Below are 23,008 nucleotides of genomic sequence, written 5' to 3'. Positions count from 1 at the left end.
GCCCTGTCCACTCTGGGATGGAGCTAAAGTTGAGCATCCACACTGATTTAGGGCAGAGCAGTAATGGAAAGGCCTTAAACAAAGTCAGGTTAATAATCAGTTCTGACGGCTACACATTATTTAGAATCCAGCCGGGTTGCAGAATGAGCTTCGAGGCAAAAACTGTTGTGTCTGCGACTTAGGCCAAAAATGGTGCCAATCACATTGGCTGATCAGCCACCATAAATCTGGTGATTTAGGGCTTTTCACGGATCTTGTTGTATGAAAGACTGCCTTAGAAACAATGCTGACTTTCAAGAAAAGTTTTTAGTATAGTGCACGTAACATGCTAGGAAACCTCTCTCAGCATATTAGGCAGGTAGTTGGTTTTGAAGCTGCTGCTAATGTCTCCCCAATTTATGTTTCATTTTCCAACACCCAGGTTTGGATGCAGACTCTTTAGTAACTGGCATGGCTCTGGTTTCTCTCCTGCCCAAGATTTATTCCTTAAAGTGGCTTCTTATATGACAGATCTAGTCAGTTTGGTTGAAAAACTTCCAGCGTCCTGGAGGAGAAGTCTAAATAAGGTGGATTTTGTGGCGGAGGAAAATCTACTGCAATTGTTGGTGGAATTCTTCTGGTCAAACTCTAAATAAAGGTGTGCATTATACCAGCGGCATGGCTAAACTGGTTTACGGTTTCATTTTCTTTTTAATATTGCTAATTCTATTTTAACTGCTGAAAACGTTACCTGCATATATTGTGTGCTCTGCACATTAAATCATTCAGGAATTGCTGGGAACTGTGCATTGTCACATGAGCATTAAACAAGCATACAGGTTTCTAGCCTGGGGCAGTGTTGTGTAGAGAGGGGTAGAGAGAGAGAGCAGAGGCAAGTAGGATGGCTGCCTAGCAGGGAAGAGAATACAAGGAGAATCTGGGCCTTTTTATTCTAATATCGTTCATAGTGTACATTTGCGCGGAAACCTGTAAGTGCTAGACAGTTCACGTATTTAGAGGTTTTCTTTTTTGTGTCATAAGACAGGAGTGTCGTGCTAAAGGTAACAGTGTCTGACAGAATTCACTATTTTGTGGCTATAAGGGCTCACAAAACTAGGCTTTATCTCCAGAAAAGCTGTGCTGCCCCTTTTGAAGCTGAGGAGTAGCATGACTACTGAAGGGGAGGACTGATAATTTATAACAGTAATGCTTACATTGACGTTATGTTTATAGCTTATTCAAAATTAAAAGGAAACCTACACTATCGTCCTGTTGCCAGATAGATAACATTTGAGAGACTTTCCAGTTGTTTCACACCACTGCTTGTCTCTGGAAATGTGAACACTATTCCAGTGAGTCAGTTGCATTTAACGAGTATTGGCAAAGCCAAGAGGTCTTGTCATTAAAAGATCAAGCGGTTGGCCTTTCTAATGCCTCTTAGTAATGTCAGGCGAATGCGTGTGTCAAAATGCATCAACATGCATGGCTGGCAATGTTTGAATGGGGAAGTCCTTTCCAAGCTGGCTGCTGAGGCGTGCGTTGTGAACTTTCCTTAGGTATGCATCCTGATGCATGGTGGCCATTGTAATTTACAGTTCCAACATGGTGGAGAACCATGTCAGCAAATTAAATCGTGAAAATAAAATAGTCAAATAACATTGTTCGAAGTACACTAAAAGGAGTGAGCGGTGGAGGAGCATCTGGTAGGCGATTGTGGGTTGGTGGGGGGCAGCAGGGGACACCAAAAGAGAACATACTTTGAAGAAAAGAGAGAGCAGGTTTACAAAAAATGCCTTTCCTGCGTGGTCCGCTTTTCTTTTTTACCTTTTATATTTTCTGGCTTTAAAACTCTGTGCACTTTACCCCTGCTAACCAGTAGTAAAGGGCCGTTTCTCCCCCCTTAACATGGTTGAATTGACATGTTCCTTATTGGTATAATTAAATTACATATATGTCCCTATTACACAGTGCAAAAATAAACCCAGGGCCAGTAAGTTAAATGTCACTAGGGGACTGTAGCACCTATTATGCCATCCACTACAGTGACAGTGTAAAACATGCCTTCAGGCCTACCGGTGTAGCCTCACTGCAGCGGTGTAAAGGTATCAAGGCTGTACCAGTGTAAAAACTGCAATTCAGTGTCTCAAACCATTTTGACCGAACAAAACCTCCTGCTTGAATATTAATAAGTCACTCCTTTGTAGGCCTGTGCACTCACAAGGCAGGGTGCAAGTTACTTAAAAATAGGACATGTAATACAAAATTAAGGTTAACATACCCTTACATTACCTAGCTCCGAAAAGCTATGGTTCACTGTGGAGGCTTAGTTGTCCTATATAGAAAACTAGAGTACAAATTGTTTTTGTTTTAATTGTCTTTATTAATTAACAAAAATAACAATAGAGTGGTACAGCTTGTGACATGCATTGTATAACCTAGCACATAGGCTGGCTCACTTGTATGATGGTACACTGATACACAATCACATAGTCTGTATACTGATGAGAATCCCAAAATGCTCCCTTGGAACCAATCGCTAGAAAGTTGTCCCACAAAAGCTGTGTATGGTAGTGGACTAAGGCGAGCAGCAGTAAGTGCTTCATAGGTCCCATAATATGTGGTATTTATGGGGGCAACGTCTTCCATTGTAGATAAAATGCTAATTTGCCCTCCACAATATAGGTCGGAGTGCCATCGCTCCAGTTTCAGTAGTGCAGAGGATCCCCATAGTTGTGCCACATTGCATTGTGCTACTACTTGGCCCAGGTTACAGAACAGACATTGGTATCTGGGACCTTCATTATCTCCCAAATGCCCAGGGCCCAGAACCTCCCCTCTGGGAGCAGCTGTAAGCCTGAGACTGCCTGAAGGGCCCACACCACTCTTCAGCTGTATGGCAGAGCACTCCAACGGAATACGTATAAATGTTCCCTTCTGCGCCACAGCCCCTGTGGCACACCTCACTGTCAGCTCTACCAATCATGGCCAGCAATACTCTAGTATAAAAGGGCCTATAGAAACTAGGTGCAACGTGGTCTCAATTGCCACCTCCCTAGGACCTTGGAGTGCCTCAGTCCACTTCTGATTGGAAAGTTTGCCCCCGTTGCGCCTCAACTCCTGCAGGGCGTCTGGCAGATTATTCATGAAATTTCTGTATCTAAGGGAGATCTCCTTGCGTCTTAGGAGTTTGTCCATACAGATACAAATCTTGATGTTGTATCTGAGGAATAAGAGTATCTACAAAAATAATAACATTTGAAATGGTTATTAAATGTCCAATTCAATGGTGAGCTCAGATTTTTAACAACTATTCATTTAGTTTTTACATGCCTTAAGTTCCTGGAGGTTAACTTTAATTTGTTCTCAAACTTCTTTCTGCCACTTACTAGAATTTGAATGGTTGTGAAATGCATTAAGGAGCAAAACATGGGCTGACCTGAATGAGCAGAGATGGCTCTTGAAACTCCCAGAGTTTGCAGGGTGGGACTGTGAGCAACATTTTTGACAGTGTCAAAACCTGTGCTACAGAAATCCTACTTTATTTCTAGCAGATGTCTGTCTCTGGGTTTATTGGGTGTATATACAGTGGGCTGCCTTATACTGGATTTTAGTGTTAGATGTGGTTGGATACTAGGATTACCATAGTATACTACCCCCTTCCTCTCCTATGCCCCTCCCAGACCTCAGAGCTCAATTTTAGTGTGACCAAACATTTTTGCCATGTTAAAAATGCTCAAAGTGGGACAGGTTGGCCCCGGAAAGTTTTACACCGCATTGATTAGGGCATACCTAGGAGTGATTCCCACCACTAGCTTGTGCCAGGGTAAAATGTGGCATCTCCAGGCACCCACTTGAGAATACTAATGGACCTGAGGAAATTCAGAAGAGGATTGAACTTGCTGTCTGCAAACCGAGGAAAGCCCTGCAGGACTGGAACTGGTCACTCTTCTAGCCAGTACAAAGTTTGGCCTCCAGGGTTCCTAAGGCTGACCTCCTGTTTAAGTTGCAGAGATACAGCAAGGCTCAGGATGCCTTTCCTGCAACTGCCTAGATGATCATTAGCAACTGGTCTGGACCTTGCTGGAAAGCTTTAGAAGTGTACTTTTTGGTGGCTTGGGACTTAATGAGTTAACATAAGGAGGTAAAATCTTTCACCAGCACGAACCTGGTTGGCGTATCTGACCCGCGCTCAATCACGGCCAGCACCAAATTGTACCTAGGTCCCGATCTAATGTGAGCAGTTGTTATCTTTGGCACTTTGTGCTTCTCAGTGATGCTCTTACTTAAAACTTTGAGGGCTCACCCTGACAAGGGTTATGAATATCCCTGTGTGTGTGTGTGTGTTTGTGTCTGTGTCTGTGTGTGACCAAAACATAATATTGCTTTTTGCCAGTATCTGTTATAATGATGAGGGCCTGGCAGCACTTTCAGCAATAAAGGTTTACACCAAGCATTGCCAAAACCAAAAGGCTGACCACCTGTGTCTGACCTATCAGCTTTGCCAGTGATTGTTTATTTTAATGTTTCCCATAATCTTGAATAAACTGGTTGCATTGATGTTTCCATTATGAATATTTTATTTGGAATACTAATAGGCATCAACACCTTTTTAGTAGATGATGCTTCAAAGAAATGGTACGTAACATTTCACAGTAATTTAGCAAAACATTTCTTTCCTAGCTGCATGTTTTGAGAACATTTAATTGGAAACCAAAGACTCATCAATCTTGCTTTCAAGCTTCTGCAAATATTTGCATCTAATCATAGAATATTCTGGGAGCATTGTACCTAGACTCTCTTATTGTTAAACCTTTCAAACTTATGTACACATTTTTGTACTGGGACCACTGTTGGTAGTGCAGTCTGAGCTTATAACATTTCCCTAGAGTGCTCACCATAACAATAAAGGCTTTGAATTAATGACTCATAAATACAAGTTTAACATAGGGACACAAGTATTACCTTAACTGCAGACAATGCCCTTCCATGATCCTTGATGTAGAACTGTAAATTGGGAGCCAAAGTGTTTGTGCTGCAGGGGGTTGGGCCTACTTGTCCCAAGGACAAAATAAGCATGAAAGTTTGTTGTTCTTGACCCCAAACAATATGTGCTGGGAGTTGGGCAGTAGGAAAGTGGAGTATTATGCAGTGATGCTGGTTGTGCTTCAGTATGTAATACCCTCACAATACCCCAAAGATGGCCCTTGGATTCACAATAATAAATCCTTAGCTCAGTCCGGTAGAGTGGCAAAGAGCAGTCAGGTTTTACTAGAGGAACATGTTACGCGTTTCAGAGTACCAAAATGGACAATTAGTAATTGACATGACTCAAAAGAAAGCAGTTTTTATATTAATCTAGACACCGAAGCAAAGTAAATCGGATATGTATAACCAGAGTTATGGAATTGCAAGTGAAATAAAATCAGTACATTACAAGATGTCAAACTTTTACCATTGTGGTCAATGCGAAAAATCACTAGTGATGCACGGCCACTTCTGGGGTGAGTTCAGGGGAACCCACTTGAAGTTCAGGTGATGCGGGTCCTAGGACCAAGCTTCGACAAGCAGACCAATTTTACCTGTCTCGAGGGACCTCGGTGCAGAGGTGTCCTGACTGTCCTTGGTTCTGAATGCGGGAGCGGAGGTTGTTTAACAGTGACACCTGTGATACTTGATCACTTGCAGGTTGAGTTCATGGGAGCCCACTGGGGGTTAAGCGTTTGTGAGCCCCTGGACCAGGATTCACCAGCCAGCACAAATATAAAACGGGTGTCTCAGGTGCTGAGGTGTGGTTGCTGGTTTTACCTCTGCGACGGAGCAGGTGAGGAAGCACAGGCCTTGAAAAATCATAAAAACTTTACTAGTCCTGCAGGTAGAGTAACTTGAATAATCTACTCGACCACAACTGTAACATGCTTGGCCCGTAAACGGGGCTCAAACTCTGTGATCCTAGGCAAATATTTTAGTTTACAGAGTCACCTTTAACTTCATTCTCACATATGAGTGTACCTTCAAATGTGTGAGCTCAGCATTTCTGCTGTGAAAAAAACGCCTTTGTTTAATTAAATAGACTAAACATTTGCTCGATGTATAAAAATAATCTAGACCACATATAGAGGACACATAGTCCATGACTTGCCTCTTAGTTTACTGATAGCATTGTTACCAAGGCAGGAGTGTCTCTAGGTTCATGTTAAAATACACAGTTTTAATAAATATATTACTAAAGCATGATGTGGTCGCACCGTCATTTACAGACATAAAATGTCCAAGAAATGTCTAAAAACCTTCCCAGTAACATGCAGCTTTATTGATAAAACTATATAGTGCAATAACAATCTATGAAAATCATGTTTCAGAAAGCATATTTATTCTTTGCACATCACCAAGTAAAGTGTTCTGATTTGTTTTCATCCTAGTCCAAATATTTTTTTCATCTCACAGAAGTACAAACAATGGGCTTTCATGACTACTGAAATATATTTGGAAATGTTTGTACAGTTGACATAGCTATTTAAAGGCTGTGTGTCCGGAAAAACCTGTCAAAATCCTGGAACTCTGCAATCAGAAGGAAAATTAATTGTAAGATAAACTGACTTTTGACCTCTGTCTCTGGACACAGAGCAGATGTGACAAAAAAGCAATATTTTAAGGCATCTTTATTGCCCCTTCACTTTCTGATTGAACAGAACATCTGCTCTTTACTCCTCAGAAGGGGTGAGCAGGTCCTAAAAATAGCTCAAACTGATAAAATATGACTCTCCGTAGTGAGTGGGTAAGTAGATTTTTCGAGGCCTGAACTAGATGCACAAACTTGAACTTCTGGTCACGTCTGATAAAGGTGTTGCGGTGTGCCCTAAGGTTGCAGTGTCGAGTAAAGGTGGTGATGACCGGACTGGCCATCAACAAGCCTTGGCAGTGGCAAGGTGGGGGGAGAAGCTATCCCCTCCCCCGGAGATCCTGTGGAAAAACAGTAGCTGGCTGTAACTTGGTGGAGAGCTGGACTACACTTCCAACAATGCACCGGTCCACCTGCTTTTAGAAGGTCCCTCATAGGGCCTGATGGCCAGTGCATCTTCAGTTCCGGTAGGTGCTTTTTACCTATATTTGCAGGGGACTAGTGCCACTAGCCCAAGGGAGTCTGATTTTGCCATTGGCTCACAAAGAGTTCCTCTTGCTGGGGGAACAGAACTTTTGTCCATGACAAGCCGCAGTTGAGCAGTTCCAGAAATGTTGCCACAGGTTCAAGATATCACACCTTTGGTTTGTGCAGGTTTCTGTTGTCGTTGATGGAGTTCTTCTGTCCTTTCTTCACAAGTTGTTTCAGATCTGAAGTTCTGGTACCAGAAGTGCCCCTTAAATCCTATATTTAGCAGAGTTAGGGGTGCTTGCAAGTAGCTAATGAGCTACTAGCCCCAGCAGCTAATCCGCCCCTGTGTAAACCACATCCAGTTGGTTGGGACATCTTTTCTACCCAGAATCCTCTATTTTGCCAATTTTCAAGGTGGCAGAGGTCTGTCTTGGCTGTACAAGCCAAGTAGCCCACCCTAGAGGTGTAGCTAGCCTTCTGGTCATGTACGCATCCTGACTAACTAATTTTTTCACCTGTGTGGGTGCAAATGTGAATGGGGGCCCTGGAACGGCTTTGTCCTCCACTGGGGGACAGTCTCCTTGTGTATAAGAGGCGGTGTGCCCTTTGAAGCTCACCGCCTTGAAGTTCTACTTCACTAGTCTTCCTGGGAGGGAGGGCGGTGTGACCTCCTTGCTATCCCGCCCTTTGTCCTGACTCCTTGGAGTGTTTACACTTCTTCGAGGGGTTCAGAATCCTGTGTTGGTGGCAGCTGCTAGCTGGCAGCCAGAGCACAGGAAAACTGAGGCAACCTCTAATCACGCCCCCTGGGTGCATGCCACATTGCTCTTGACACGAAATTTGTGTCAGGGCTTAGAATGCACATTGATTGATACCAAACACAACATATTTTGTTGTTACCATAATGGAGTTGGGGACCCTCGAGTTTGCCTGGGTGTCAGCCCATGTTACCGTATGGACTGCCTATCACTTATAGTTGCATTTAATGGAAAAAACACTGCCTTTTGGGTTCAGGAGCCTTTCCTTAGGGTTGACTGACATATATTAAAGATAGTGCATAGACTTTGCCATATGTGGTGTGGCCAAAGTGAAGTTTGAACAGTTTACTCTGCTCCCACAGTCTGCAATGGCAGACCTGCTGTCAGTAGTTTACTTGGGTCACTCAGGGTGGCACAAACAGTGCTTCAGGCCTTGGTGACTTCTTTAACACCCATGCCCTGGGTACCATTGGCACCATATACTAGGGACTTATAAGGGGGGGGTTAAATTCCTTGCCAATTGGGGATACCAATTCACATATACCAATTTATGGAGAGCACTGGCGCCTGGTTAGCAGGCTCCAATGCACGTTCAGATTCATTAACCAACAGCATCTAGGGCAAAAAGTGTGGGGATGACCATCCAAAATGGGCACTTTCCCACACAGGCAATAGCAATTCCACACCCCTGTGTACAGTATTTGGCAGGGAGGTTGTTCTTTTCTAAGGATACCCACTGGAGTCTGGGCATGCCCATGTGGAATGACAGCTACAACAGTACAAGGCATGGCTTACAGTAAGAGTACATGCAAAAACAAAGCTCCAAAAAAGGAGGGGGTCCAGTACACTAGCTCTCTGTATAAAATGCCTAAATGAGGTAACTGAAGGGACTTAACCGGAGGACATTGGACCCTAGTCCTCCTAAAGTAACAAGTATAAAGTCTGATAGTGGAAAAGTCCCTCTAATAAAATATTATGAGAGTCAGACAAAAGTATTATTGTTTCCGGGTTAATCCTCAAAATGCCTTATTCATTGTGAGCAATTTGATTCCAACATTATTAATATAGAAGAATGAGTCCGAAACAAAACATCCGGCCAAACACACAAGGTGAATCCGTAGTGGTTGTATAAAGAGTCAGTCTAGTCTTCTTATTTCAGGTTTATTGTGAACAACGTCAATCCAATGTAAATGCCGTCAGTTGTGAGTCTATTTACAGTAGCCTAGGAACATCGTCCTAACATCGTTGGTGAGTCTAAAGCAACGACACAAGACCATCAGCCAACACGTGTTTCGCCCCCTTACGGCACGTAAGCCGGGGCTTTCTCAAGGCATTCAGATAAGTTGTGGTGATACGAGCACTTGGACATAATATAGAATCAGAATCTCTTGTGAAGAAAAAGGCGCATCTCGGGAGAACGCGTCCGTCTCCCAGAAACAGAACGGGACGCTCGTAGGAACGTTAACGGTCTAATTATAGACTGTGCCGGCAAGATCCCAAAGACTAGACTGACTCTTTATACAACCACTACGGATTCACCTTGTGTGTTTGGCCGGATGTTTTGTTTCGGACTCATTCTTCTATATTAATAATGTTGGAATCAAATTGCTCACAATGAATAAGGCATTTTGAGGATTAACCCGGAAACAATAATACTTTTGTCTGACTCTCATAATATTTTATTAGAGGGACTTTTCCACTATCAGACTTTATGGCTTACAGTATGGCAGTGATTTACATTGCAAAAACCTAGTTACAAAGCAAGCAAAGCAGCCAAACCCTTGCTAGGTCGCATGCAGTGTAAGGCATTTAGACATGTTTTTGACTGCCAAATTAACAAATTGGTTTGTGTTCCCCCCCCCCCCCATGCCCATTACTAACTATTGTGATTTTCACTAATTGCACTGTTTTCTAACTGTTTTTACAGCCATTTCTGCATACTAGTGTATATAATGTGTGTATTACTTACCCACTAAGGGAGTATAGCCTCTATGGTATGTTTGGCATTTGTCACCAAAATAAAGTACCTTTATTTCTGTCACAATGGGTATTTTCTTTCATGTGTGTGACTACAGTGGTATTGCATGAGCTTTGAATGTCTCTGAGTTAGGCCTTGGCTGCTCATCCACTCTGCCCCTAGAGAGCCTGGTTTCTAGACACTGGCTACATTTCACTAATAAGGGATAACTGGACCCGGTATAAGGTGTAAGTACCTTAGGTACCCACTACAAACAAGGCCAGCCTCCTACAGCCATTCATTAATTAGATTATAGTTTAACCTGCAGCAGCCATCTCTTAAGATGGTTTCTCAGTTTTGATCTGCTGTTGGGGATTTTTCCAGGTCACGGAGAACACAGTTAGAGCAGCCATTTCAGAGGTAGTTTTGGGATGAAATTTCGCAAACTCCCCTTGGATAATATACCTATAAAATGCACTGAACCCTTTACGGTCACACACCAACAACTCCTGCATGTTTTTAATTGGTGGCCACAGAAAACAAGTTAAATCTTTGTCCTTTGCTAGAAATATTCAAGCGCTGAATAAAAAAAGATGTTATGTACAGTACTGCCCCGGGAAAAAACAGCAAACTTATTGGTTCCTCTGGCAAGAAGGACAAGACAATGTTTTATATGAGCCTGTATTTACCTATCTATTCCTTTACTGACGTTTCGATCTGCATGGCAATCCTAAAGGTGCCTAAAGTGCTGCGGACAGTGTGGTGCGCGGTTTGGAATTTTACCTCATTTTGTATGCGTGTGGCTTAATTTATTGACAGAACGTCAAAAATGGTTCAGACAATTTTTTCAATAAACAAGGTTGACGTCTAACTCTAGACTAATTCGGTGACATAAATCCCTAACTGTCTGCAAATTTAGTCAAATTCATGGATGTTGCTCTGCGTATTTTTCACAAAGAATAGAGTCGCTAAACTTTGGAGTTTGGATTGGAACCTGGATGAACATTTTCAGGCTGGGCCTAATGGTTTTAAAACTAATTTAATGCTGCCACCGGATCTGGGGGTCTGAGAATGCTTGTTAAATGATAGCCAACTAATATAAAGGGGGAATCCATGGCATCTTTTGAGTATCCCTGTCATGTTAACAGGATCAGTCCATGCAAAGGGGTGGTAAATAAAGGCACTTGATGAAAATGGCGAGTTGATATTTGGGTACCAGTCCAGTTAGAATGCAAAAACTCGAATTAGCATGAAGTTATAAGCTTTTTTGGGCCGAGGCAGAAATAAGTTTATTTTCCTAATACAAAACCTAGTATTTGAGGACAAAATGTGTGCGTTTTCTGAAAATGCAGCGTTTGGGGTCGGTATTAGTGCATTTCCAAATATATTTTTGTCTGATGTTTAACTGATTATTACTGCTTAATTGGTGCATTTTTTTTGCTGGTGTTAATTTCTTAATACTGTAGGCCAGTTGCTGACACTGCTCGTATTTCATCATTTGTGCTGAGATATTTCTTTATTGCTGTAGATCTTTTTATGATATTGCTAACTGTTCTGAAGGCTTGCACAACTAAGGGCTGTACAAGGGAGGGGATATGTGTGCTGTTTCTGCAGTTGGTGATATAGCACTGCCAGCGAGATCTGTCCAGCCTCAGGAATAGTGCTGCTGCCTTAAACCTGAGGATGTGAGATTAGTAACTTTTCATTGTCAGACCCCCCTCCACCAACCACATCCCCCCCCCCCCACTTAAAGTAGATTTTCAGCTTTATAATTTGGTTGATAACCTACTTAGAAAGGTCAGGATCTGAAAATTGAAGGAGTAGCAATAAACATGTTGAAAATGGACTGGAGGCCCTATTGAATTGTTGAGCCTCTGTATCTGAAGTGGCTGTAAAAACAATGACTTTTCCGTCGGTGCTTTTAAAACTTGACTAAAACAGTACTGTGGCCCATTTGTTTCCAAAGTATTATTTGCTGGCAAACCCTTCCTCCCAGTTACACCTATTGAGTATCAGACTTGATTAGTGTGCAAAACGTGGCTAATTTATTGAAACATTAATCTGAAAAGTGCTAAATTTGACCCCAAATTTTCAGTTTTCCTCTTCTCTGGGAATGAACCTTACCTTAGTCCCCTCAAACCCACTAGGCAGAACTGCGGTATGGATTTGACTCGGTAGCTTCACTCAGTCGCACGTTGTAATATGTGGGAGCAATTGACACCCTATCACTTTGAGAGTTCACCAGATGCCACTGCTTTAAGGTACTGCATATTAACTACCTATTAGCAGGTTGTGTTAAACTGTATGTGCAGTTGCCAAGATCTGTTTAGCTCGGGGGCCGCTGATAACAATGAGAGCTCAAGCCCAGTTACAATTCAGTGCTGTTTGATGTTGGTAGAAAAGTTTCAGTTTTTACTAAAAGTGGATTCGCAGAAATCCTAAGAAAATGAGGTGATTCTTGCACAATATAAGATGGCCAGGCATGCTATGATTGCTGCTTTTATGTTTTTCACCATGTTACTTCACTCACACTATTGAGTTAGTGCAAAGACATTTTAATATCTTCAGTGGTACCGGAGTTTATATTTGAAAAACCCATTAGTATCATTCCATAGGTAGGGTAACACCAGATAGTTTTAGTAAAGGAAAAGTAAGTGGTTGAGGACTCCATCTTAGAAACATAAAAGCAGTGCTGCTGCTGCACCGCAGACACCATGCTCACTTCTCATCAACTGTTTCACAGTCTGACCGCCCTGTTCTGGTAAACCTTCCCTTCAGTCCATAGTTGTAGGCTCTGGAAGGAGTCCATTTTCAAACAAAGCGAATGTTCCGGAAGCCAACTGTTCCCTGCCATCCACTTCAGCAGGTGATCTGTGAGTCAGAGTTAGTCCTAGAACGGCCTTCAGAAAGCTGATCCACTTGTGGCAGTGATGGAGAGACAGAGTCATCCTCACCAGGAGCTGTGTTTGGGGTGTGGTGGTGGAAATTCTCCATTTACAAGCAATGGATTTTTCAGCTTTGCAGCCAGACCCCATTGTGTCCAGTAGGTCATTTTTCTGAGTGTGCAATTTTCTTGGTATAATTTCAGGGTTAAAAAAATTAATTTTCTAAAGTTAACTATAGTAATCTACACATTAAATTTGATAGGCAAATCAAAAACGATTGTAGGTACAGTGCTGTTGTGTAGATAGATTCTCACACCAAAGCTGGGTACCTAGTCTCAGGCTTTGAGAACTTCAGCTTTCAAGGGATTAGTGTTTAAATGGTTACTTTTTTCATAAGAGCTAGATTGATCTGCCTTAAAGAGCCAGCTCTTTGGTTGGCAGTGCAACGTAAACAGTGTAGTCTGAAGCCAATTTCCAAAGATAAACCCCTCTGGAACTCTGAATCTAGCCTTGTCTCTTCAATACCTTCATAGGCAGAATTGTCTGTTTTGAGAAGGTGTGCAGGCTTAAACCAATTGGGACAATTTAAAGAGCTGGATGCTTCTCATATAAAATTAACGCCTTTGCCCATTTCTGTTTTAGGCTTAATATACTAAAGAATTACGGTGCCATTTGCAACTAGTCTCGCTTTACCGGGGTGATCTTAGTGATACATTTTTAATTGCTCAAACAGCGAAGCACTAATAACATACCAATATTTGATACTCCTATTGTGGGGGGAAAATGAAGAAGTTTTTCAAAAGTTTGAACATTAAGAAAGTTGCGGGAAATCCTGCCAGTTGTCACGCAGTGTATTGGGAAGTGTTCTGGTCCAAGACTGTGGACGGTTGAGCTTTGGCTGCAGCGTTTACAACATGTAATCCGTATGAATTAATGGTATGTGTGCGTACGTGGGTGTCTTTTCAGTAATTAAGTCACACACGTGATGAAAACACACCTCGGCGAAGACACCACAGGGCTGGTGCTAGCCAATTGCAAACACTGTGTAAACAAACATATACTGCCCCGTGCAAAAGCAGTTTGTTCTAGATCTCAAAATAACGCAGCAAGCGCTATTGTGTTAACTGCTTCAGTTGCTCTGAAGTAAATTGCAAGGTGTGCATTTAGCCATACATCTCCAAGATGTACACATCCGCGTGCACTGCAATGGCACCGCTATATAAAATGTACGAATTCTTGCAAAAGTCCTGCTCCTTCGCGTCCCTTCCTACTTCCTTATTTTGTTACAGAATTTCAGCATATATTAATATTTTCTTTGAGTCCATTTCACATAATGTTCTGTAATTAAGGCATGTGGTGTGTTTTTTTTTTTTTTTTTTTTAATTATTCACTTGCTGGTAGAAATCTTATTAAAAACCAAATAGTCGCCATTGTCTCCCTCCAAGGTGATTCCCCCCACGGTCCATCTTAGCTGCCTGTTTGTCTTTCTAGAATTAATTCATGCGCTTCCTGACCCTGCAGCACCTGCTCGGTCGTCAGACTAGAGAAAGGCTAACTGACTGGGACATGCGTGTGCAAACAGAAGCCGTGCCTGCTTCGCGCTGACGTATATCTATCTCATAAGGCACCGAATATCGCAGAGACAAGTTGCCCTTTAGGCTAATGGCACCACCTACAAACTGGAAACTTCAGGTGCCATGTTCCTGCCCTAACCGATTTGAGTTTGAAATCAAAATGACGCCTTACCAATTTACACTGGGTCGGTACAGTTTTAGAGTTGAGTTGGAATACAAACCCGGTTTTTATTATCTGAATGTGTTCTGTAATCGTCACTGACTGGGGTTCAGTGCGTTTTCTGTTATATTCACGACCCGGTATATCGCATAACAAACCCAAACCATCGGTAAATCGGAGTCCGATCATTCTTTCATTATAAAATTTAAGCTTTTGTTGAATTTTGTCCATAACATGTATAACGGAATCTAACCTCCGCATTGTACATCAAACCGATGAAACTTGAGCAGATGATACGTTTGGATTATTTTTCCTGTGTATTCACACGCGCTCTAGTCTTCAGAAAGTAAGTTGTGTCCGATGGCTGTGCCGCGAGAATGCTTGCCCCACAGCAGTACGGCTACATCATGCAAATGAAGGTGTGACAGCCTCTCCACTCCCCCAGAAGCAGCTTGCGCTGGCATTGTGCACTTGGGCGGCCTGCTGCAGGCCCGCTTTGTGGCCCGCTTTGCAGATGGGCCATGAGCTGGCGGCAGATGCCCCATGTCCTGTCACGGTCCTTTTGTGTGGGCAGGGCCGTCCCCCTGACCCCGGGGGCGCTTCACAGCAAGCCCTTTGTTCGCTTTCTGTTGGCAGGCTCTTGAGCACAACCCGCACTGGTCGCAGGTTAAAAGGTTTGGATGTTGGCGAATTAAGTCTGCTTTGGTTTTTGTGTTGTCCTTCTAGTTGCGTCAAGACGGCTCTTCAGCAGTGAGTTATGCAGCACAAGAGGAAGAGAGGGTTGGAAGTCATCGGGAAAAGTGACACTCCACGATTGCAGTTTCTGCAGCTATCCCAGGTTGTTAGGGAGTGTTCACTTGCCATTAACCCCACACAATACGTTTTTGTATTCGGTTCTTGGTGTATCCTGATCAAATTGCACTTCAATCCAACGTCTTTAATTTGCTCTATATTAAAGGGCATTGGTGCGTTTTAATTGCACCTTTTAGGTGTTAAGTTAAGGGAACTGTCATTCGATCTGCTTTCTTAAGTGAGACTGGACCCACCCTCTTAATATAATCCTGAACAGCTGACATGTAAACCGCGTATCAGACCTGGTTGGACTAACAGTAGCACCAAACACTATTGCTGTCCATCTGATATAAATATTACGGTCGTGGGGACTGTACTTTATTAGAGTATATGTTCCTATACAGAGGAATACATACACTTCTTCTTCTGTCTGAACGATCAGTGTTTTTTTTTTTAACTTAAACACATTTTTCGGAGAACAAGAATATATGTTAAACTTCCTGTCGAGTTAAACACCATTGTTTGCTAATCTTGCACTGCTGGAAGCTCCTGAGCCTAGGGAGAAAGCAGTAGAGCTGGGACCCAAGTGATTGATTACATAGGAAGCACACAGCCTTTATTGATAGTTGATTCTTGGTGCCCTGTTCAACACTTAATGGTTTGGCATGCTTGCATTGCTTTGCACTGTTGTGTTCTGTGTTTGGAAACTTAATTCCTTCACTAACAGGAATGGTCTCATTTTTATTTTAGAGATCGTTCCCAGTCACAAACCGGAGTTGAGGCTTTTCCTTCCTTTATATTTTTTTCCAAAGACAATCCTTTTTACTTCACAGCCCTGTTTCTCCCATCCACATCGATGGAATATCGTTAACCATGCCGTCAGCAATTTAGTAATTTTCTTCCTTTTATCTTTGTCCCAACCTCAGTTTGCCTGTTATGATGAAAAAAAGCGAGTCAAAGATACACCAGTCCTACCTGCTGGCCTCCACAGATCTCGGGTTCTTACTCGAGTTATATATTTTTTGCATTGATAGACCAACACCACTTTAACACACTGATCTTTCTGGATCCCAATAGGATCTCTCTAAATTGAGACTGCAGATTCTAAACAACTCTGCATAATGGCCTTAATTGGAGCATGGTATTATCAGGTAATCCTACTGCATTGTAATAGATCAGTTCCATAGTGCTTTACCGCTGTCACAGTTCGAAAGTGCCTTTTCTTTGACTTGGTGAGAAACTCCCTCTGTTTCTTGTATATGGTTGTAGCAGTGAGCGTGGGAAGTCTTTGATGCATGATGTTCGGCGTGGTGCTCCAATTGTGTTTCAGTGAACAGTTGGCTGTGCTAAAAAATGATTGTTGAAAAGTGGGTTATTGATGGTGGTAAGTATGAACCCACCAGTGGCAATAAGGCTACTAAACAAATGTAGGTTCAGTAAAGGTCTCAGTAAATTAGCCCCTTGTTCAACCCTTGGTAGCTGTAACTGAGCAGGCAGGCCTAACTTAAGAGACAAGAGTGTAAAGCATTCAAAAACACCAATACAGTAAATAAGTGAGATACAACACACAATAAAAATCCCACACCGATTTATATAAAAAAAAGGTTATATTTTTATGAGTAAATAGACACCAAAACAACAAAAATTCAATGTAGGGAACCGGAGATATAAAATTTTAAAGAATAAACACTTTTGAGTGCTTAAAAACACAAAGTACCAACTTTACCAAATGTCTCTAAACTTCAGGAGTTTTTTTCCTGAAGTCCTCCTTGCAGATACAAAGGTTTCAAAACACAAATCCAATGGCCTGGAATCTTGTGGATGGACCTTGGTACCGGAGATATGCGTTTAAAAAATAAAATAAACACTTCCTATTGCTTAGAAAGACAAAGTGCCAACTTTACCTAAATTCTACAAACTTCAGGAGGTGTTTCTTGAAGTCCTCCGTGCATGTACTCTTGCTGGAGATGATGCAGGTAAAGCTCTGGTAGCCTGTAGCTGCAGGGAGTCGACTCCTGAGTCCTTCTTTAAGCCAGGCACTATCCCCAGGGCTGTAGTACCAGATTGTGCAGAAGGCGCAGTTCACTCAGAAGTGCAGGCCAATGGTGCGGATCCAGATTCCAGCAGGGCAGTCCTTCTTCCTCTTGTAGTTTCAGGCAGCAGATCTGAGAGGATATGCACCTCTCACATATTTATTCTCAGCTCCTGGGCATCAGCACTGACCAATCAGAGGGGACCTTCAGAAGGCTGGATTTTGGTTTACAGAAAGAAAAGCCTTATAACTTATGTTCTGTAAAAGTTGTGATAAATTCACCAATGTCAAATTGCTGAATTTATCAAAACAAATCTTTTATGACATTGAATGATTTTGCTACGCTTTTCCTTACTATATTTACAATACAATACAATATTGCAGTGATAGCCTATGGAGCCCAGTATCTACAATGAGGGAAAAAGAAATGATCAGTTTTTCCCTCACCAGAGTTTACAAAACATCTTTTAGTAGCCGCCTGCTTATAGTCACATGACCCCTCCCCACCCCTGGGACACCTAGAGGAGACCCTGGAGGTACCTAATATGTGAAAAAGGTAGATCATCACATTTAACGTGCCCATAGCACTAACGTTGAATTTTGACACCATTTCCATTTAAATGCAGTCTGCAGAGTCAGGCTGCATTTAAAAATGACAGAAAACCTCCAGCAGTGCCCACGTGCAAAGGGCTGAAATCCTGCTGATCTCAACTTCCATTCCCTATTATGTATCAGGGTCTTATAGGTAGTTTGCACTCCCTTGCCATATTATTTACTAGGGACCTATAGGGGCTGTCACACAAACGGTATGAATTTAACTTTAAAAGACATGCTGCAAGGCAGACCGACATTTAAAAGGACAGAAAGCGCACAGCAGTGCACACATGCAAGTACAGAAATTCTGCTGGGCATCTATTCTCCATGCTCTATTGTATACTAGGGGCTTATAGGCAGATTGTACCCCCTTGCCGTACCATATACTAGGGATTTAGAGAGCCGGTCAGGCCGATTGGAAGGGTACCCTAATACTTCGTGGACTCTACTACATGTGTGTGTGTGTGTGTGTTTTAACATCACACTGACCTGGGTCTGGCTAACAGAGCCCAGGGCACAGTCAGTCAGTTGCCGTCAGCAACAAAAAAAAATGGGGGTGAACAGGGCAAAAAGATGACTTTGCAATAGTGATGTGATGTTGAAAAGTGTAATATGGATAGAGTGACTCTTAGTGTTATGCACAGTCTTTCTCATGTGTGACATATGCCTCAGCGGCTTCATGTGTTTTGGAAAAGCCAGATCTTTACCGCTACCCAGGATTTAAAATGGCTCTGGATGATCTTTAGGGAAAATGATTCTTCTGGCAGAGTATTTTCTGGTAGAAATGACACCTAACAAGGGTATGTTTTCTGAGGATTATTATGGACTAAGGCAGTAAAAACGTTCTGGTTTGTGCTGTGTGCATGCCGAAAGTTCTGTTCTTTTGTGTGGAATCCGGAGAAGTACTTGTGTTAAAATATTCTATTATATCAACTCTTGTCTCTAGCTAGATTAAATTTCAATGTGCATGTTTTAGTTAAGCTAAATGTTTCTTTACTTTTCTCATTTACCAAACGTGTGGCTGCGTTTCATGCTGTAAAATGTAACTGGCTTCCTCTTTCCTCTGGTACAGGCACAGGCCAGTTTCACATTGCATCAGAAAAGGCATCCTTTAGCTAGAGAGTCCAAGCTTATTCACTGAGCTTTGTCATCTGTTTTTCATATGTCTTTAATAAGTCAAAATGACTGTGGATGAATGTGTTCTTGCCTTTATGGTCACACCAGCCACCACGTAGGGGTATTACAGAAGCTGCTTGTGTGAACTATTGATACTTGTTTATATGCACACAAACGTCTCCCACACGGTATGCCCCTAGAGCATATTAGGGACATGCATAACTATGCGTACTATTGAAAATATGTCACTTTCCCGGAAATTCACTTCATCTGGGCGTTTTAGCAGGGAAATTGGCTTAAAATTCGAATTGTTTTATATCTAAGCCCTACTCCTTTGATTATAAATGAATAATAATAAACAGAACATGTAAGCTGGGTGCTTAATTTCTTCTACAGTAGGGCCACTGTGAACAATTGCAATACCAATTTTAAATTATTTCCCTAAACTATTAAGGAATGGGCATATTTTATTGATATAATATCTCAACACCACATTTTCAAAATACAGAAAATAATCATGAATGAGAAAAAAAAATCTGAAGTTTCTTTGCACATGGTCATAGCTCTTTACCAACTATACCATTTTTAGGTCGAGTGCGCAAGCACTTTGACCTGTTGTAAGTATTGTGGGCTTTTAACCAAGCTCACCTCACGCCCATCACATTCACTTGTTTGTGGGCTTGCCTTTAAAAAAATCCCTTGATTTAATTGGTAATTGCTTTACGTTTGTCCATCCTTTGGGGTGGTTTTGTTACCACCTTGCAGACTGCCCCTCTTACATGGATAATTGCACAATTGCCAATATTCTTCAGCGTGGGCAAACTATTTTGATTCTTTTGTCTCTCCTCTTTGTGCTGCATGGTGGCCATGGCACTCACAGCGGAATCGTGCACAACAGTATGAACTCGATCGGTGGTAGTGGAGCGCTGGTAACATTGCTCACAGTTACCTAATAAGAGTCATTTCCTGTGGCTCTCCCCTTAAAACACTTGAAATTGGTAAATGCTTTATTTAAAACAGAAATCCTCAAAGCAAAATCGGCTCTCCTGGCACTGCGGAAGAGTTGATACTACAATATTCACCACACTCAGGAAATTCTCCCCATAATGCTTTGCAGGGCATTCGTTTTACAAAACATTTCCTCATATCTCAGCCTGTGGTGGTCCTAGGGCAATGGGACCACAACCAAAACGATCACACCAACATGCTCTTTCTCTCTACAGCATTGCTGGGTCCCTACACTAGGTTAGTGGGGGACCCCAAAATAATAAACCCCTCCCACCATTCAGTGTCTTTTTAAGCACTCCCATGGCTGGAACTTTTGTTTTACAGCTGGGTGTAGCTTGTCTTCTAAGGGCCTTGTTTGTAATATCATTGCTATAGGAGGCATGCTATCCATAAAATATGTAAGGTGCTATGCCCTCCATGGGCTAACTATATGGTTATGCTGCATTATTTATTGCTATTTTTGTTTTGTGTGGTTATGTCCTCTATGGGCTAACTATATAGTTACATGACATGTTTCTTACAAATGCTATTATCATTGTTGTGTCATTTGGGGGCTGTTTTACATGACCATGTTTTTTTTTAAATACTACTTTCATTGTGGTGTCCTCTAGTGGCTGTTATCAACATTACAGTCATATCAACATACTAAAATATTATTGGCATGGAAACTTGCCCCATAATGCTTCTTTCTGATGGATACAACTACCTGTGGATTCCTCACCTAATGAATACTCCCATGGCGCCAGCATTCGACGGAAATCTTCTTACTAGTCTCTGCACGGCGACGAGGACGTCACTCTAGCCCACGCGACGCCGTCTGACGTCATACAGGCAATAAAAGGTCCTCGCCGACGTGCCGATGACAGTTCCCTTTTTTCCGTGCATTCGAAACGGTTATCTTCGAGGGAGCTACTGTTACCTTCGTGGTTACAGTGTATTGTCTGCTGCGTAGTCTTCTCTGCGGTAATAATGTCTCAGAGGAAGTCGGGTTTCAAGCCCTGTCGAGAGTGTGGGGGCAAGATGTCAGTTACAGATCCTCACTCCGACTGTCTATGGTGTTTGAGCTCCGACCACGACGTCTCGACTTGCGATTCATGTCAACACATGAATCCGAAGGCCCTCAAGAGCGTGAGGCCAAGTTATTCATGGCAAAGTCAAAGAAGAAGGAGAAACATCATAAGAAGTCTTCTTCGCCAAGGTCTCACCGGCGTCATCGAGACTCCCGGCGCCGTAGAGACTCACAACGTCATTCCAGCAAGGAGTCTCGTTCGAGGTCACCTTCGGCTCGGCGTCGGAGGACTTGGGAGGTCAGCCCCACGGTCACGCCGCATCCATCGACGGCGTTGCCCTCTCCGGCGTCACCGACTTCGCCTGGTCAGGCGTCGGTGATTGAGGTGGTGCAGCCTCTTGTGTTTTCTCCGGCGTCGCAGACGTCGAGGCCGGCGTCGGGGTCGCCCTCGATCCAGGCACCCCAGTATCCGGCTTTTTCCCACTCCTGGAGCCGATAGTACCGCGTTTCTTAATGCGATGTATACCATCTTTCAGCAGATGGCTCCAGGAGCTGCTCCGGCTGGTCCTTCGGGGCCCTTGGCCTTTTCGTTGGGTGATCCTGCGCCTCTTCGGCCGGCACCCTTTATGCCCTTTCTCCCTTTTGGGAATGTGGGCTCGGCGCCGGTGCCGGCGTCGGTGGCCGCTCCGGTGGCTTCGGATGTTTCGGCCCCGGAGGTTGGCCTTCCGTCGAAGTCAGGATTTTGCCCTGTGACTCCGGTTGGTCCATCGGCTCCAAGACCTCGTCCTCCGGCTCCTACCTCGGCGCCGAAGCTGCCTGTGGCGCCGGACGCGGCGTCAGATGCTTCTGGAGATCGGCGCCGTTCTTCGACGTCGGCGGAGGCCATGTCGACTCCGCGTATCGAGGAGAGACTTCATTCGAGGAGGCGTGCACTCCGTCTTTTAGAAGAACAGGAGTACCAGCGAGTCTTAGAGGAGGGAGAGATTGAGGACTCTGGAGACGGACTACATGGTCTGGATACAGCCAGTGGGCTGGACACTTCCCCTGAGTGGGACCTTTCATCTCCAGGGGAATATACGGAGGAGGCTGCTTCCTTTCATGCTGTGGTGAGGAAGGCAGCGAGCTTTTTGGACCTGCCTTTGCCGGTGGCAGAGGCGAAGCAGAATTTGCTGACAGAGGTATTGCATCCGGCCTCTGCTGCAGCTGAGCCTCTCTTGCCATTTAATGAGGCTTTGCTGGATCCGGTGTTGGAGGTGTGGAAGAAGCCGGTGTCTTCCTCGGCCGTTCATAGGGCTGTGGCCAGGAGGTATCGAGCTGCACCATCTGACCCTGGCTTTCTCTCTAGACACCCTACGCCGGAGAGCTTGGTGGTGCAAGCCTCCTGTTCCTCAAAGTCAGCGCCTGGTTCCTTCCCGACGGTGCCTGGAGACAGAGACTCCAAGAAACTGGATGCGCAGTCCAAGAAAATATTTTCGTCATGCAGTTTGGCGTTGAAGGCCACCAACGCAACGTGCATTCTGGGGAGGTACATCCATGCTCTGATGGATGATATTTCGTCTTCATTTACGGAGCTCCCCCAGGGTCTCTTGGATGTGGTCTCGGACGCCCAGGCTGCCGCGACCCAGATTATCCAGTCTGGGCTGGACACGACCGACTCGGTGGCCAGGGCGATGGGCACGGCTGTGGTGGCAAGAAGACAGGCCTGGCTCCGAAACTCAGGGTTTTCTGCGGATGTGCAGTCGACCCTGCTGGACCTCCCGTTTGATGGGGACAGACTGTTTGGAGCCAAGGCAGATTCGGCCTTGGAACGATTTAAGGAGAGCAGAGCCACAGCCAAATCGTTAGGACTGCAAGCTCCTTCTTCCTCTGCCTCTTCTAGATTTTTCAGGAGGTTTCGGGGATTTGGGCGTGGCTCTTCTTCCTCTTCCTTTCGGGGGAGGTTCCAGCAACCCGCCTCTTCCCTCCCCTATAGGTCATTTAGAGGGAGGAGGAGGGGTGGGGCCCGTACCAGAGGAGCCTCTCAACAGCACTCTGCCTCTTCCTCGTCCTCTGGA

General features: G+C 43.7%; 1 protein-coding gene and 1 long non-coding RNA gene across 5 annotated transcripts in view; one reads left to right on the top strand and one right to left on the bottom strand.

The window, feature by feature from the left end:
* MYBL1 (MYB proto-oncogene like 1) overlaps positions 1-23,008 on the top strand; it is an 802,126-nt gene that overhangs the window by 5,122 nt on the left and 773,996 nt on the right. The window lies entirely within an intron of this gene.
* Positions 4,321-23,008, bottom strand: part of LOC138282563 (uncharacterized) — an 822,484-nt gene continuing 803,796 nt past the window's right edge. The window contains exon 5 of the long non-coding RNA XR_011200971.1: positions 4,321-5,816. This is a non-coding gene — a long non-coding RNA (uncharacterized lncRNA). The remainder of the gene's footprint in view (positions 5,817-23,008) is intronic.

Source organism: Pleurodeles waltl, chromosome 2_2, assembly GCF_031143425.1.
Source record: "Pleurodeles waltl isolate 20211129_DDA chromosome 2_2, aPleWal1.hap1.20221129, whole genome shotgun sequence".
Classification (NCBI taxonomy): domain Eukaryota; kingdom Metazoa; phylum Chordata; class Amphibia; order Caudata; family Salamandridae; genus Pleurodeles; species Pleurodeles waltl.
The sequence above is the reverse complement of the archived record's forward strand: the minus strand, read 5'-3'. Positions and strand labels throughout refer to the sequence as shown.